The sequence below is a fragment of the Arvicanthis niloticus genome, chromosome 5 (assembly GCF_011762505.2).
Source record: "Arvicanthis niloticus isolate mArvNil1 chromosome 5, mArvNil1.pat.X, whole genome shotgun sequence".
Taxonomy (NCBI): domain Eukaryota; kingdom Metazoa; phylum Chordata; class Mammalia; order Rodentia; family Muridae; genus Arvicanthis; species Arvicanthis niloticus.
Genome location: NC_047662.1, coordinates 12892109 through 12904891, shown reverse-complemented (window position 1 = coordinate 12904891; position 12783 = coordinate 12892109). Strand labels below are relative to the sequence as shown.

General features: G+C 49.1%; 1 protein-coding gene across 12 annotated transcripts in view; it reads right to left on the bottom strand.

Moving 5' to 3' along the window:
• Positions 1-12783, bottom strand: part of Fhad1 (forkhead associated phosphopeptide binding domain 1) — a 121472-nt gene that overhangs the window by 95398 nt on the left and 13291 nt on the right. The gene's annotated exons all lie outside the window — the stretch shown is intronic.

Sequence of the window (12783 nt, the reverse complement as noted above, 5' to 3'; positions counted from 1 at the left end):
TAACTGAGGACCAGGTAACCAGCCACACGGCCGAACTTTGAATAGAATAACGGGATGATTAAGTTATGAGCTAGTCAGAGAACGATCCAAAGCATTTGGCCAAGGCATTTGTAAATATATTTAAGACTCGGAGTTGTTATTCTGGGAGGAAAATACAAGCGTACAGAGAGCTCAACACACTATGGTCCGTCTACACGTCCCAAGGCTGAGAACTCAGGGGAGGAGTGGGACGTCCCTGCCTTCGTCCTCAGCCTCCTGAACATGTGGTGCTAAACGGGCACCTCGAATCTGAGACCCCATGAAGGTGTCTGGCTGCTTCGGTGGAGATGCTGGCAGGAGCCTTCCCCCAGGAGGAAGTCAGCATCTGTCCTCTCGGGAGAGGCAATGTGGTGTGGAGCTGACGCAGAACTTGTAATGAGGCGTCTCCCCTGTGCTTTGTCCTTCAGTGATGACGGCAACGGAGCTGTTGTCTGCTGCACTGGGCTCACCTATTCCCATGAAGCCCTTGCACGAGTCGCCCAGGTTCAGGGCACACTGGAAAGGGCCAGGCTCCAGATCTCAGCTTCCCTCTCTTTTGCCTCCCTCCCATTCTGTCTTTTACCTCCCCTCCTCTCCCCTCCTCCCTCCCCTCTCCTCCCCTCTCCTGTGTTCTCCCTCTCTCTCTATGTCTATCCCCCAGCTCCTGCCCCTGACACACCATATGCCTGTGCCCCGCCTCTGTTTCCTCTCTCTGGGAATACCCAGGATACTTCACAAGGGCCAACCTGCACTAGGAGCTTGGTGGCCCCACTATTTCCAAGTTCCTCTTTTTGAACACTAGACCCTGAAGAACAGACAGCAGGTTCTAAACTGGAGCTTGCTGGGATGTGTTCTGCAGCGTCTCCATCAAAGGAAGGCTGCCCCCTGCACAGGGGCCTGACCCGGTCTAAAACAGATCAAGGATCCTGGGCTTCCCTGAAGACTCAGCCATCGAGGAGAAAACCATCCAGGGGAACCCAGTCACCTGGGAATGCTGACCCACTGACCCACTGACCCACTTAGAATCTGTTGACAGGAAGGGAACATAGCCCAGTCCTCTTCCTGGCCGGGCCCACTGGCCTTACTTTTTTCTAGACTTATCTAACTGGATTAATGCTTGCTGAATAGGCAGGCAGAATGGATCTCAGTGAACCAACTGCCAGAGTTCTGAGCAACGAGGAAGGCCACCTCCCTGAACACTCTATGCTGCTGGGTCACGGTGGTTCTGGGCAATCTCCCTGTCCCTGTTTCGTGGGATAGGCTAAGTAACTAGCCAGTCACATCCCCTCATCCCCTTATTTGACTACAAGGATTGGTTCAAAGAACGTGTGCTCCAACCAGGACTGAGCAGACTAGGCTAGACCCTAGGGTCTCCTAGACTCTCTAGACTTGAGAATGTAGTGATGTCAAGGGAAGAGAGGTGACTCTGGGACTCTTAAAAATTGTAAATTGTAAACCCCAGAGAACATAGTGAGTGTGGGGGTGCACACTTGCAACCCAGAGCTTGTGAGGCTGAGGCCAGGAGAGCATGAGGGCTATGTGTCTCAAAGAACACCCCAAATTCACCCTCTCGGAAGCATTTTTAAAGTATGCTTATGAGTGGTGTTCAGTACATCACCCAAGCCGCTTTGGGCTGTGTCTTAAAAACTCAAGTTCTTCCCACACCCTTTCCTGCCCCCTTCTCTTTTCTTCCTCTTTGAACTTGACTGCTCTGCGGACCCCATACAAGCTGAACCCCTTTCCTGACTCAAATATGAGCTAAATGGAACAATGTTTCTTTAAAAAAGATGATGTGTCTATGTCTGTGTATGGAAGTTAGAGCCGCTGGGCTCCTGGAGTAGGGGCAGCAGTTGCGGACACTGATGTGGGTGCTGGGGACTTAATTCGGGTCCTCTGAGGGAGCAGCACATATTCTTAACTCCAGACCCGATCTGGGCCATTTTATGACTGGCTTATTTCTCTTAGGGCTTCGTCCTCGAGAGTTAAAGCACTGTCTCAGGTGTCTGTGGTAGAATCAAATGGGTGTGCTGTGTTCCCTGTTGTAAGACCCCAGGAAGGACCCCCTCACACACACACGTTCTAAACAGCCATGTGCACACTGGTAAGAGCGTGTCTGTCCTCAGTCAACTTGTAATCTAGATGAGACCTGGCTGGTGCCTCAGGAGGGGTATGCGGCTGAGTGGCCTTAGGATTACGCACCCCCTAACTTCAGAGAGGTTAGAGTGCCAGAGTGAGAAGGAGAGAGAAAGAGAGAGAAAGAGAGAGAGAGAGAGAGAGAGAGAGAGAGAGAGAGAGCCAAACACTGTGAATCTCAAAGACTTAGCTGAACACCAAACTTTGACTACGCTGTGGGATGGATGACAGCCTTTGTTCTTTTAAAAAAGTGTGTGTGCGCGCACATGCACTTGGACATGTATGTGTACATGTATGTGCATGTGTGAGTGAGAGACATGTATGTGTACATATATGTGCATGTGCGTGTGTCTGTATGTGCATTTGTGTGTTTGTGTGTGTTCGCCTGTGTGAATGTGCATGTTAGCCAGAGGTTGACATTGGGGTGTCTTCCTCAGCTGCGTCTCCATCTTAATCATTTTTTGAGACGGGGTCTCTCATTGAAGCTTGCTGTTTGGGCCATAGAGACCCCTATAGCCTTCTGGGCGATTGGTCAGGTTGAAAACAGTGAACTCCAGGTTCAGGGAACGACCGGACTAACAGGGAGAATAGTGGAGGAAGACACCAGCATCAGCCTCTGACCTCTACAGGTCAGGTGTGTGCTTTTGCACACACGTGCATATGCCACACCCACTCACGCCACCCCTGCTCCCCTGCAAAGTCAGTGATGGAAAGAACATTAACAACGCAGCCGGCACTTTGTGCCGAGCAGACGCGAAGGCTGTTAGGAGCTGGGGTCGTTGATGGACAGGTGAGGTACACTCCCCATCACGTCTTCTTTCACACACCAATAGCCTGTGTAACTCACTCCTGAGTTGTCACTGTGAGCTGCAGGAGGGATCTGAGGTTTTAGACAAAACCCGACGGCAACATTTGTTGAGACTCAGTGTGGTCTGGGAGTCACAAGAGCAAGTGTCCACGTGATTACTGTTTGTAAGGGCCGCGTCGTATGTTCTACGTAACCACACGCTATCCACACAGGCTTAGTTTTTTCTATAGAGCTACTGATTAAATGTTGACTGACAGGTTACTGGTAGTGCCAGACAGACACTCACTGACGGTGTCTGCTGACTCGACCAGCACTTGCGAGGGGTGGGGAGGGGGGGGGAGGAAGGGATTTAATTCTGGGGCTGGGGCAAGGAAAAGACACAGTGAGCCCCAGGGCATCTTGCAATAGCAGGAAACAGGGAAACTGCAAGACAAAACAAAAGCAACTGAGAAAACAGTGTGGGCGTGTTGCAGGGACCAGTACCCAGCCTGAAAGAAGTCCCCAGTAGCCAAGGCTAGACCAATTTGAGCACCGTAATAAAAGACAGGCTGAGGGGCTGGGGAGATAGTGTAGTTGGTAAAATGTTTGCTGTGTACGTGCAGAGACCTGAGTTCAATACTAACACGCACATAAAAAGCCACATGTGCCATGGAAGTGGAGACAGAAGGGCCCCTGGGACTCACTGCACAGCCAGTGAGCTCCAGGCCACTGAGAGACTGTGTCTCAAAGTAAGGAAGATGGTATTAACACAAAGGCTGTCCTCTGGCTTCCGCACACAGCTACACATGTTCTGAAGCCTCACACTCTCTCCATAAAAAATAAATAACAGACAATGTTTTCCAATGTGTAAAATAAATAGACCCAAGATTGTCCTGCTACATACAACTGAGTAAAATAAACAGTGCGGGAGAGGAGGAATCCCCCTTGCAGAAGACCTCAGGGTAAGCAGAAACCTCCGTAATGGAATACCTGTGCCTACGCTCCCCCGTGGGGGCTGAGCTATAACTAGTGACTTCCTACTTGCTCCCAGAGAACAGAAACAGTGATTCTGTCACAGAGAAGCCGGCAGGCACTGCCCTCATCCAGGGAGGTGACATCCATGGGAGTCCGTGGACATCGGGTGCCCCTGAGAGGGTGGGGCACTAAGTCTATGTCACCTTAGTTGGTCAGGGCCTTCTGAAAGCTTTGACCCAGTCTAATCAGAGGAGGCATCTGGTGTATTCAGACTAAGGGACAGTCTCCAGGATGTCTGTCCAGGGCTCCTCAGGACCATCAAGGAGAAAAAACCTTACACAGTGTGGGAGTGCAGGGGCTGAACACAGCATAGGTCCTGGCTGGGACTTGGGTCCTGGGGTGCAAATGCAGTATAGGTCCTGCCTGGGACATGGGTCCTGGGGTGCAAATGCAGCATAGGTCCTGGCTGGGACATGGGTCCTGGGGTGCGATTATAGTAACAAAACAGAGCACAGCCCCTCTCTGTTTGTGATGTTTGTTGACAATGGGGCAACTGGAAAAGGTGTCAGTGAACTATTACCATTACAGCCTTTCTGTAATTATGTCAAAGTAAGGCTAGTGTGTTCATACGTGTGTGTGTGTGTTCATATGTGTGTGAATTCATGTGTATATGTGCATGTGGGTGTGTATGTCTGTGTCTGTGTGGCAGAACTTCAGGTTTCACCTCCCTCCTTCCTTCCCTCCCTTTCTTCCTCCCTTCTTCCCTCCCTTTTCTCTTTCTCCCTCTCTCTTCTTTCTTTCTCTTGCTCTTTCTCTCTCTCTCTCTCTCTCTCTCTCTCTCTCTCTCTCTCTCTGTCTCCCCCCCCTCTCGAAACAAAGTCTCTCATGGCCCTGGATCTGGCACAGGATGCTAGACATCTGGTTTGTGAGCCCCAGAGACTGACCCGTCTCCATCTTCACCTCCTTAGGGCTGGGATTACAAATGCGCCACCCTGAGGGTCCTGAGGATCAAACTCAGTTTTTTGTTTTTGTTGTTATTTTCATTATTGTTGTTTTGTTTTATGGGATCACACCACTTTCAATGTAGCCTTAGCTGTCCTGGAACTCCCTACGTAGATCAGGCTGGTTTTGAACTAACAGGCTACCTAGCGCAGCGTCTTGAGTGCTGGGATTAAAGGCAAGAGCCACCACACAGGGATGAAATTCAGTTCTGCAAGTTTGCAAAACAAATACTTTATCAACTGAGATAGCCCTTTCAGCCCTGGGTTGTTTGTTTGATTTTTAGATCTGTAAGTTACAAGAGCAAAACAAAAAACAAACAGAGCACAAATTCTACCAAATAGGGTGCTCCTTGGATCCACTGCCAAGCCTTACTTCCTCTGATTTTGCTCTTGTCACTACACGATAGCTGGACAGACATGCAGGGAGGCAGAGGGTGGAGTACAACGTCCCCCAAAACCTCCTCCCCAACACCTCCTCCCCAGCATGTGTTCCCTGGCAATGACAAGACTGGCTGCCAGGAAGGCGGGACACAAAAGCGCAGTTCCACAGCTAGGCCAGCAGAGGACGCTGTTTGGACTCTGGGCAAACAGCCTTCAGGGGTGGGTCCATAATTTCAAATGGGGTAATATTTAAGCCCCACCCCTCGAAGTAACATTGTGGTGGGGGTTTTTTCAATCTGAGGGACCAAGATTATATTTTGTATGACCTCGAGATGCCAAGTGATGTCCTTAAGCTTTGAATCTGCCTATTCCCAAAGCCTTTTTTGTTTTGTTTTGTCCCTTGTCCCCCTGCATCTGGCTTATCTTGTTCTCTCCTCTTTGTAAATCTTCAGGTTGCAGCCTTTCCTTCCAGGTGGAAGGTGGGTTAAGCATGTGACCACAAGTAGAGATAGGAAGCCATGGAGGATGCTCAGAGTTCTGCACCCTCCCTCTGATCCCCCAACCCCAGCCCTGATGCCATCTATGTGGGCTGTAGGCAGTACCACACCCTGCCTGGGGTTGTCTGCTGTCCCAGGCCCTCCCGTTCCAGTTTCTGGAACTTTCCTTTGACGTAAAAGGCCCCTGCTGTGGATCGCATATGCATCAGCAGGTCCCTCTAGAAGCTGTGAGTTCAGCACAGAGGAAACGGCAGGAGTCAGCTGGGGGAAGACAACGCTTGTCCTGATCAAACCCGCCAGCCCTTCAGTTCCTGTCACTCCACTCTGCCGCAGACAGGGTGGCCTTCTCAAGAGCGGAGATTACTTAAAGTCAGTGAAGATAGAAATCCCTGGGCGGACGGTGCCTCTCACCAGGCACCCGCTTCCTTCCAGCGTCCTCCCCGAGGAGACTTTTCCAGTGGAGAAGCAGACTGAGCCATTTTAATCTCTGGATCCTGACAGGGATGCTCTTCTCAGGCGGTAGCAGCCCTTCCTGCTATGGCACCGTCTCTGTGACCCCGTGACCTATCTGTGTGTATCCTTTAGTCTATTTTCTGGGTGGCGCTGGGATGCACCTTAACTTTTCTGTGGAAGAGACATTTTCCCCTCTCTCAACTCAGAATGTTTGTATGAATACATACGCACATATTTGTTCTTTTATTTCTTCAAATTTTCATGTGTGTATGGATGTATGTATGTATGGGGGCACGTATGTCTGTGAGCTCACATACACGTGGAAGCCAGAGATCAACACCAGCTGTCTTTTACAATTACCTGCCACCTTAGTGTTTGAATCAGTCTCTCGATGAATCGACTGCTCGTGGCTCGGCTAGCCTGGCTGGCCTTGCCACGCAGCTCTTTTATGTGAATGCTGGGGACCAAACTCACTTCTTCAGAGCTGGGGAGGCGACAGCTCAGTAGCTAAAGCATGTGCCACACAGGGTGTGAGGACTGGAGTTTGAATTCCCAGAACCCACGTAAATGCTTGGTGGCCATGGTGGCCCCACCTGTAACTCCAGCCTTAGAAGGCAGGGCAGGCTGGCTACTGAGACTATCCATATCTGTTAGCTCTGGGTTCGATTGAGAGATCCTGCCTTGATGAATAAGGTCAAAGTGCCAATGAGGATGATTTCTGACATAAACTTTATTTTATTATTATTATTATTATTATTATTATTATTATTATTATTATTATTTTGGTTTTTCGAGACAGGGTTTCTCTGTATAGCCCTAGCTGTCCTGGAACTCACTCTGTAGACCAGACTGGCCTCGAACTCAGAAATCCGCCTGCCTCTGCCTCCCAAGTGCTGGGATTAAAGGCATGCACCACCACTGCCCAGCTGACATAAACTTTAGACTTCCACATTTTCTTAGGGTTTACTGCTGTGAACAGACACCATGACTACGGCAACTCTTATAAAGGAGATTTAATTGGGGCCGGCTTACAGGTTCAGAGGTTCAGTCCATTATCATCAAGGCAGGAGCATGGCAGCATCCAGGCAGGCATCGTGCAGGAGGAGCTGAGAGTTCTACCTCTTGTTCCAAAGGCAGCTAGGAGAAGACTGACTCCCATGTGGCTAGGAGGAAGGTCTCAAAGCCCACTCCCACAGTGACACACTTCCTCCAACAAGGACACACCAAATCCAACAAGGCCACACCTCCTAATAGTGCCACTCCCTGGTGCAAGTATATTCAAACCACCATACACATGCACATGAACACTGTTAAACACATCCATGTGCCCACAAATATGCACACTCACATGAAAAATCTAGAGAAATCCAAGACCAAATTCATGCTTGCCAGCCAGCACTTTATCCACGGGACCGTCATCCTGTTCAGTCCTGAATCCATATAATCCAAGAGAGCTGATCCCCTCAGACCCAGGAAAATGCCTATGAAATGGTGTGGCCAATCAGAGCCTCTGGTATCAGTGAGAAGTTCCAGATAGTCACATGACCGCCTAAGCCAAATCAATGGGAAAACAAAACAACAAAAATTGGTGCTGGGGCTGCTGGCAAGACCTTGCTCCCAGTTTGCAGGGTACAGAATCTGCTGAGACAGTGACCTAAGGAAGCCAGAAGACATGGATTCCTGAGCATCCTTGGAACACCTGGATCAAGCCAGACCTGAAGCAAATGCTTTCCAGTTACATGGTTTTGTTGGGGTTTTTGCTCAGTTTGATCTGGGTTTCTGACACCTGACAACAGTAAAATTTCCTGGACAATCAGCTCCCTGAGACTTTAAGCAAGTGCCACTGTGTGCCCACACACCTTGTGCCCACAGGCAAGGTGCTCTATAGGTTCCCACAGGCTTATTGCACAGGAAACTTAAAAGTAGAACAGTGGCCCAGGGAGGGAGAGATTTAGAGTAAGACAGCGAGGGACAACTTAGAGAAAGGGGCAGTAAATAAAAAGCCATTCAGCTACAGCCACAAACCCGGGTTCCAGCTGCAGCAGTGGCTCTCAGCCTTCCTGTCACTGCTTTAACACAGTTCCTCATGCTGCGGTGCTGTCAACCATACAGTTATTTATTATTATTATTATTATTATTATTATTATTATTATTATTATTATTTTTGGTTTTTCGAGACAGGGTTTCTCTGTATAGCCTTGGCTGTTCTGAACTCACTCTGTAGACCAGGCTGGCCTCGAACTCAGAAATCTGCCTGCCTCTGCCTCCCAAGTACTGGGATTAAAGGCGTGCGCCACCACTGCCTGGCAATACAGTTATTTTAGTTACTACTTTGTAACTGTAACTTTGTTACTGTTGTGATCTGTAATGTAGATATTGGTGTTTTTCGGATGGTCTTTTAGGGTTGCAACCTGCAGTTGAGAACCACTGAGTTACAGCCTGCTTCAGAGCACAAACAAACCCACTCAGCTCCCACCTTCAAAAGTTACGTTTCTGAAACATTCTAAAGTTCTCAAAGACAAAGGCCCAGGTTCCTTTCGGAACACTTGTGAACAGTTGTATATTAATGACCTAGCACATTTTACTGGTTACCTGGAAGTGGTTATGTTGCCTTGTATGCAAATGTACATATTTGCATGTGCATCTCCACCGGTGCTGTTTTAAAGAGACAGCGGACTGTTTAAAGTCTAATTTTTTTCCCCTTACGTCTCAGTTAGCTGAGTAAACTATTAACTGGCACAGCCCTAGGCAAACAGGGGAGGGCTCAGTCCCTTCTCTCTCTGCCTCTGTTTTAAAATTCTTCTTTGCGGGGTTGAGTAAAGCAAGAGCGAGCGCTGCAGTGTTCCCAGGGAAGGTTGGTGAACTCATAGCAGGGCTGGTGGTAAGGATTTCTGACTTTGCCAGTGGATCAGGAAGGTACGAAGGCAGCACCCACATGAACAGGCAAGGCTGTGTCCCTATAAAACTTCATTTACAAGCACAGATACTGGACTCCGCTTTGCTTAGTGCAAGAAATAAAATAATAGTTCATTTTTAAAAGTGCCTTGAGCCAGCTTAGGTCCAAATACAGACAAACAGAAAACACTGGGCCCTCACCCAGACTCTGCTAGTCCAAGTGCCTGTCAACATGAACTCAAAACAGAGGAAGGGCTGGGCATGGTGGCGCACGTCTTTAATCCCAGCACTAGGGAAGCCGAGGCAGGCGGATCTCTGAGATCCAGGCCAGCCTGGTCTACATAGTAAGTTCAGGTTAGCCAGAGCTACATAGAGAGACCCTGTCACAAAACAAAACAAAAACAAAACAGCAACAAAATGAGAGTATAATGTTATCAAGATGATTATATCATTATATATTATATATTATTCTATATACCATATATAATATAGTATATAATAATGCATATACAATATACTATATAATATATTATATATAATATGTTATATATAAGTATATATAATATATAGTATTTTATATTATATATTATTGATATCAAAATTGTGCTTGATAAGCTTTAAAATAAACAGGCTGTAAAACATGTGCACACACACAAATGAAAATAAGATAAAAATCTTTTAAACAAATGAAATAGAGACAAATGTAAGCAGGAAAGGAAAAGACAGGGTTCAGGTCACGTGTAGGATTGTACCCTCCTGGTCACTCAGCCAGTGAGGAAAGGGCTTGCTGGGGTCACAGTAACTGTTCTCTCTGCTCAGTCGTGTGTCAGCCACGCTGGTCTAGCATTGAGGCTTGCAAGGTTGTAAAGTAGCCTCCCCCGAGTTCACTAGTCTGAATCTCAGCAATGTTATGTGTGTGTGTGGGGGGGGGAGCATGTCCCACACTCAGGGACTAGAGCTTGCTCACCTGCTCACCTGTCCCCTCTGGGTAAGGGGACAGGATCACCTGTCCCCTCTGGGTAAGGGGACAGGATCACCTGTCCCCTCTGGGTAAGGGGACAGGATCACCTGTCCCCTCTGGGTAAGGGGACAGGATTTATCTTAAGCAAATCTAGCTCCACTTGGTTCTCTGCCTCTTCCCACTTGACAGGAGATGAGTGTGTGCTCTCTGGGCCTCCACTATGAATGGTGACTACCTGCATTTCGAGGAACTGAAGTAGATGTCCCTGGAGTGCCTGGTGCCCTCCCTGACTCCTTAGCACTGTCTACCAGGCGTCACTGTCATTATCAACCCCGGAAGAGAGAGGGAGCGACCAGGCTTGCCAGGAAGCGCAGCTGTGCTCGGGGCAGAAGCTGAGGTGGAAAAGGAAGCCTGTGACCTAAGTGTGTTTTCTTCCACCTAAGGCTCTCCTTTCCATGGCAGGCTGTGTCAGCCCTGTCAGCACAGGGAGCAGCAGGCTGGGGGGATGTGGTGAGGGATGTGACTTGAGCTTTCACGTCACCAGCACATACTCGGTTCTGGTAAAGTCCTCCTAGATTAGAGCCCAGGAGATCTGGCCACTAATGAGAGGAAACCTGGGGGCTGGGGACGTGGCTTGCTAGGTAACCAGCTTGACACATGCAAGCGTAAGGACCCAAGTTCGTGTCCCCAGAACCCATGTGAAGCTTGACGTGGTAAGTGTACCTCTGTAATCCCAGCACTTGTAAAGTGAGACGGGGCATGGAGATAGGAGATTTCTCCAAAGCTCATGGGTCAGCTGGTCTGCTATACACAGTGACAACTAAGGCAACCTGTCTCAAACACGAGGAAGATGAGGAACAACGCCTGAGGTTGTCCTCTGTCCTCTACACATGTGCCATGGTGCGCACACACGCACACAGAGACAGAGAGACAGAGAGAGACAGAGAGAATCTTTAAGAAGATAGAAAGCAGAGAAAACTGAATCCTTGTGGGTTATCCTCATACATTTACAGGATCTCAAAAGGAGAAGAGGAGCCCATGACTCTCGTGGATCTGCTGGGCAGAAGTTGGAAACACAAGCCCTGAAGGACTGGGGATGGGGCTCCGTTAGTGGCATGCTTCTCTGGCATGGGTTATGCCCTGGGTTCCATCCTCAGCACTACAGAACCCACTTGCCGTGGCGCACTCCTCTGATCCCAGCACTTTTGAGGAGGAGGAAGAAAGATGAGGAGTTTAAAGACATCCTTGACTACATAGTGAGTTCAAGGCCAGCTTACGCATCAAATGCAAGACAGAGGAAAATGTCCCCCAAACGTTGGACGAGATTCATGAGATGCTCTCTCTCTATCCCTCTGCCATTTTGTTTGTTTTTGTAGCACAGAGGTCCAGGTCATGAGACCAACAGAAAGTGAGTTCACGGGAAAGCAGCTGAGCCCACCCGGCCGGCCCATCACACATCCTGTGGAAGGGAACCTAGGAGATGCATCTCTAGGCAAGCCGGTGACGGGCTATCTAGAGTGTTACCTGAGGTGGGGAGTGTAACATAGCCTGAATGTACCTGATGTGGGTACCATCCCACAGGGGAGACACAGCCTGAATGTACCTGGTGTGGGTACCATCCCACAGGGGAGACCACAGCCTGAATGTACCTGGTGTGGGTACCATCCCACAGGGGAGACGCAGCCTGAATGTACCTGGTGTGGGTACCATCCCACAGGCTTCGAAGTCTTCATGAAAAGGAGAGAGTGAGCAGAGCAGGGCACTCATGGCTCTCCGCTTCCTGACCGTGGGTGTCATGTGACCAGCTACTCACACTCCTGTCACCATAATGGGCTGTGCTACCCTCGGCCTGTGAGGCAAAACCATCCTTCCTCCCTTGAGTGGCTTGTGTCATGGCTTTTGGTACAAGTAACTGATACACACCAGGCAGCTGCTTTTACAGACTCAGAAGGCATAATGGTGGTCTGAGCTACTGGGGGGCAGGGGAGGGATGGGAGATGAAAGGTGAGGGGTGAGGGGTGGGATGGGGTGGGGGTGTAGGGTGAGTTGTGAGTTGGAAGGTGAGGGGTGAGGTGGGGGTGAGGACAGGGGTGGAGGTGAGGGGTGGTGGGGTTAGTATTTGAGGGGCTGGAGGTTTAACTTTCATAAGCTGGTTCTATGAATGGCTGCATAAAGGAAAGAACGAACTTAAAGCAAACAAACTTATCTCCATGGATGTGGGGAAGATGCTAAGTTCCATGACAAGTGTATTTTTGCCATAGTTTAAAAACAAAAAAGGAAGGAAGGAAGGAGGAAAGGAAGGAAGGAAGGAAGAAAGAAAAAGAAAGAAAGAAAGAAAGAAAGAGAGAAAGATAGAAAAGAAGCAGGTGATCAAAGGAGTTGGTACCACCACAGGCTTCTTATGGAGGGTGGGTTTCAAAAGCACTTTGTAAAGGCTCCAGGACTCTTCAGGACTTACTTAAATTTACTGAGAATTCACTTGATTTACCATGCAATAGACAGGTGAAGTTCATGCTGAGTGACTCACCCTTGGGTGACGCTCCTGACGGCAGCTGGCAAGCAAATGACCTCCACACTCAGGAGGCGGTCAGGGGTGGCGGGGGTCGGGGATAGTGACGTTCGCTCCCTGTTGTAGCTGTGGCCATATTTTCTCAGGGGTACACACACCTCAAAACCACCAAC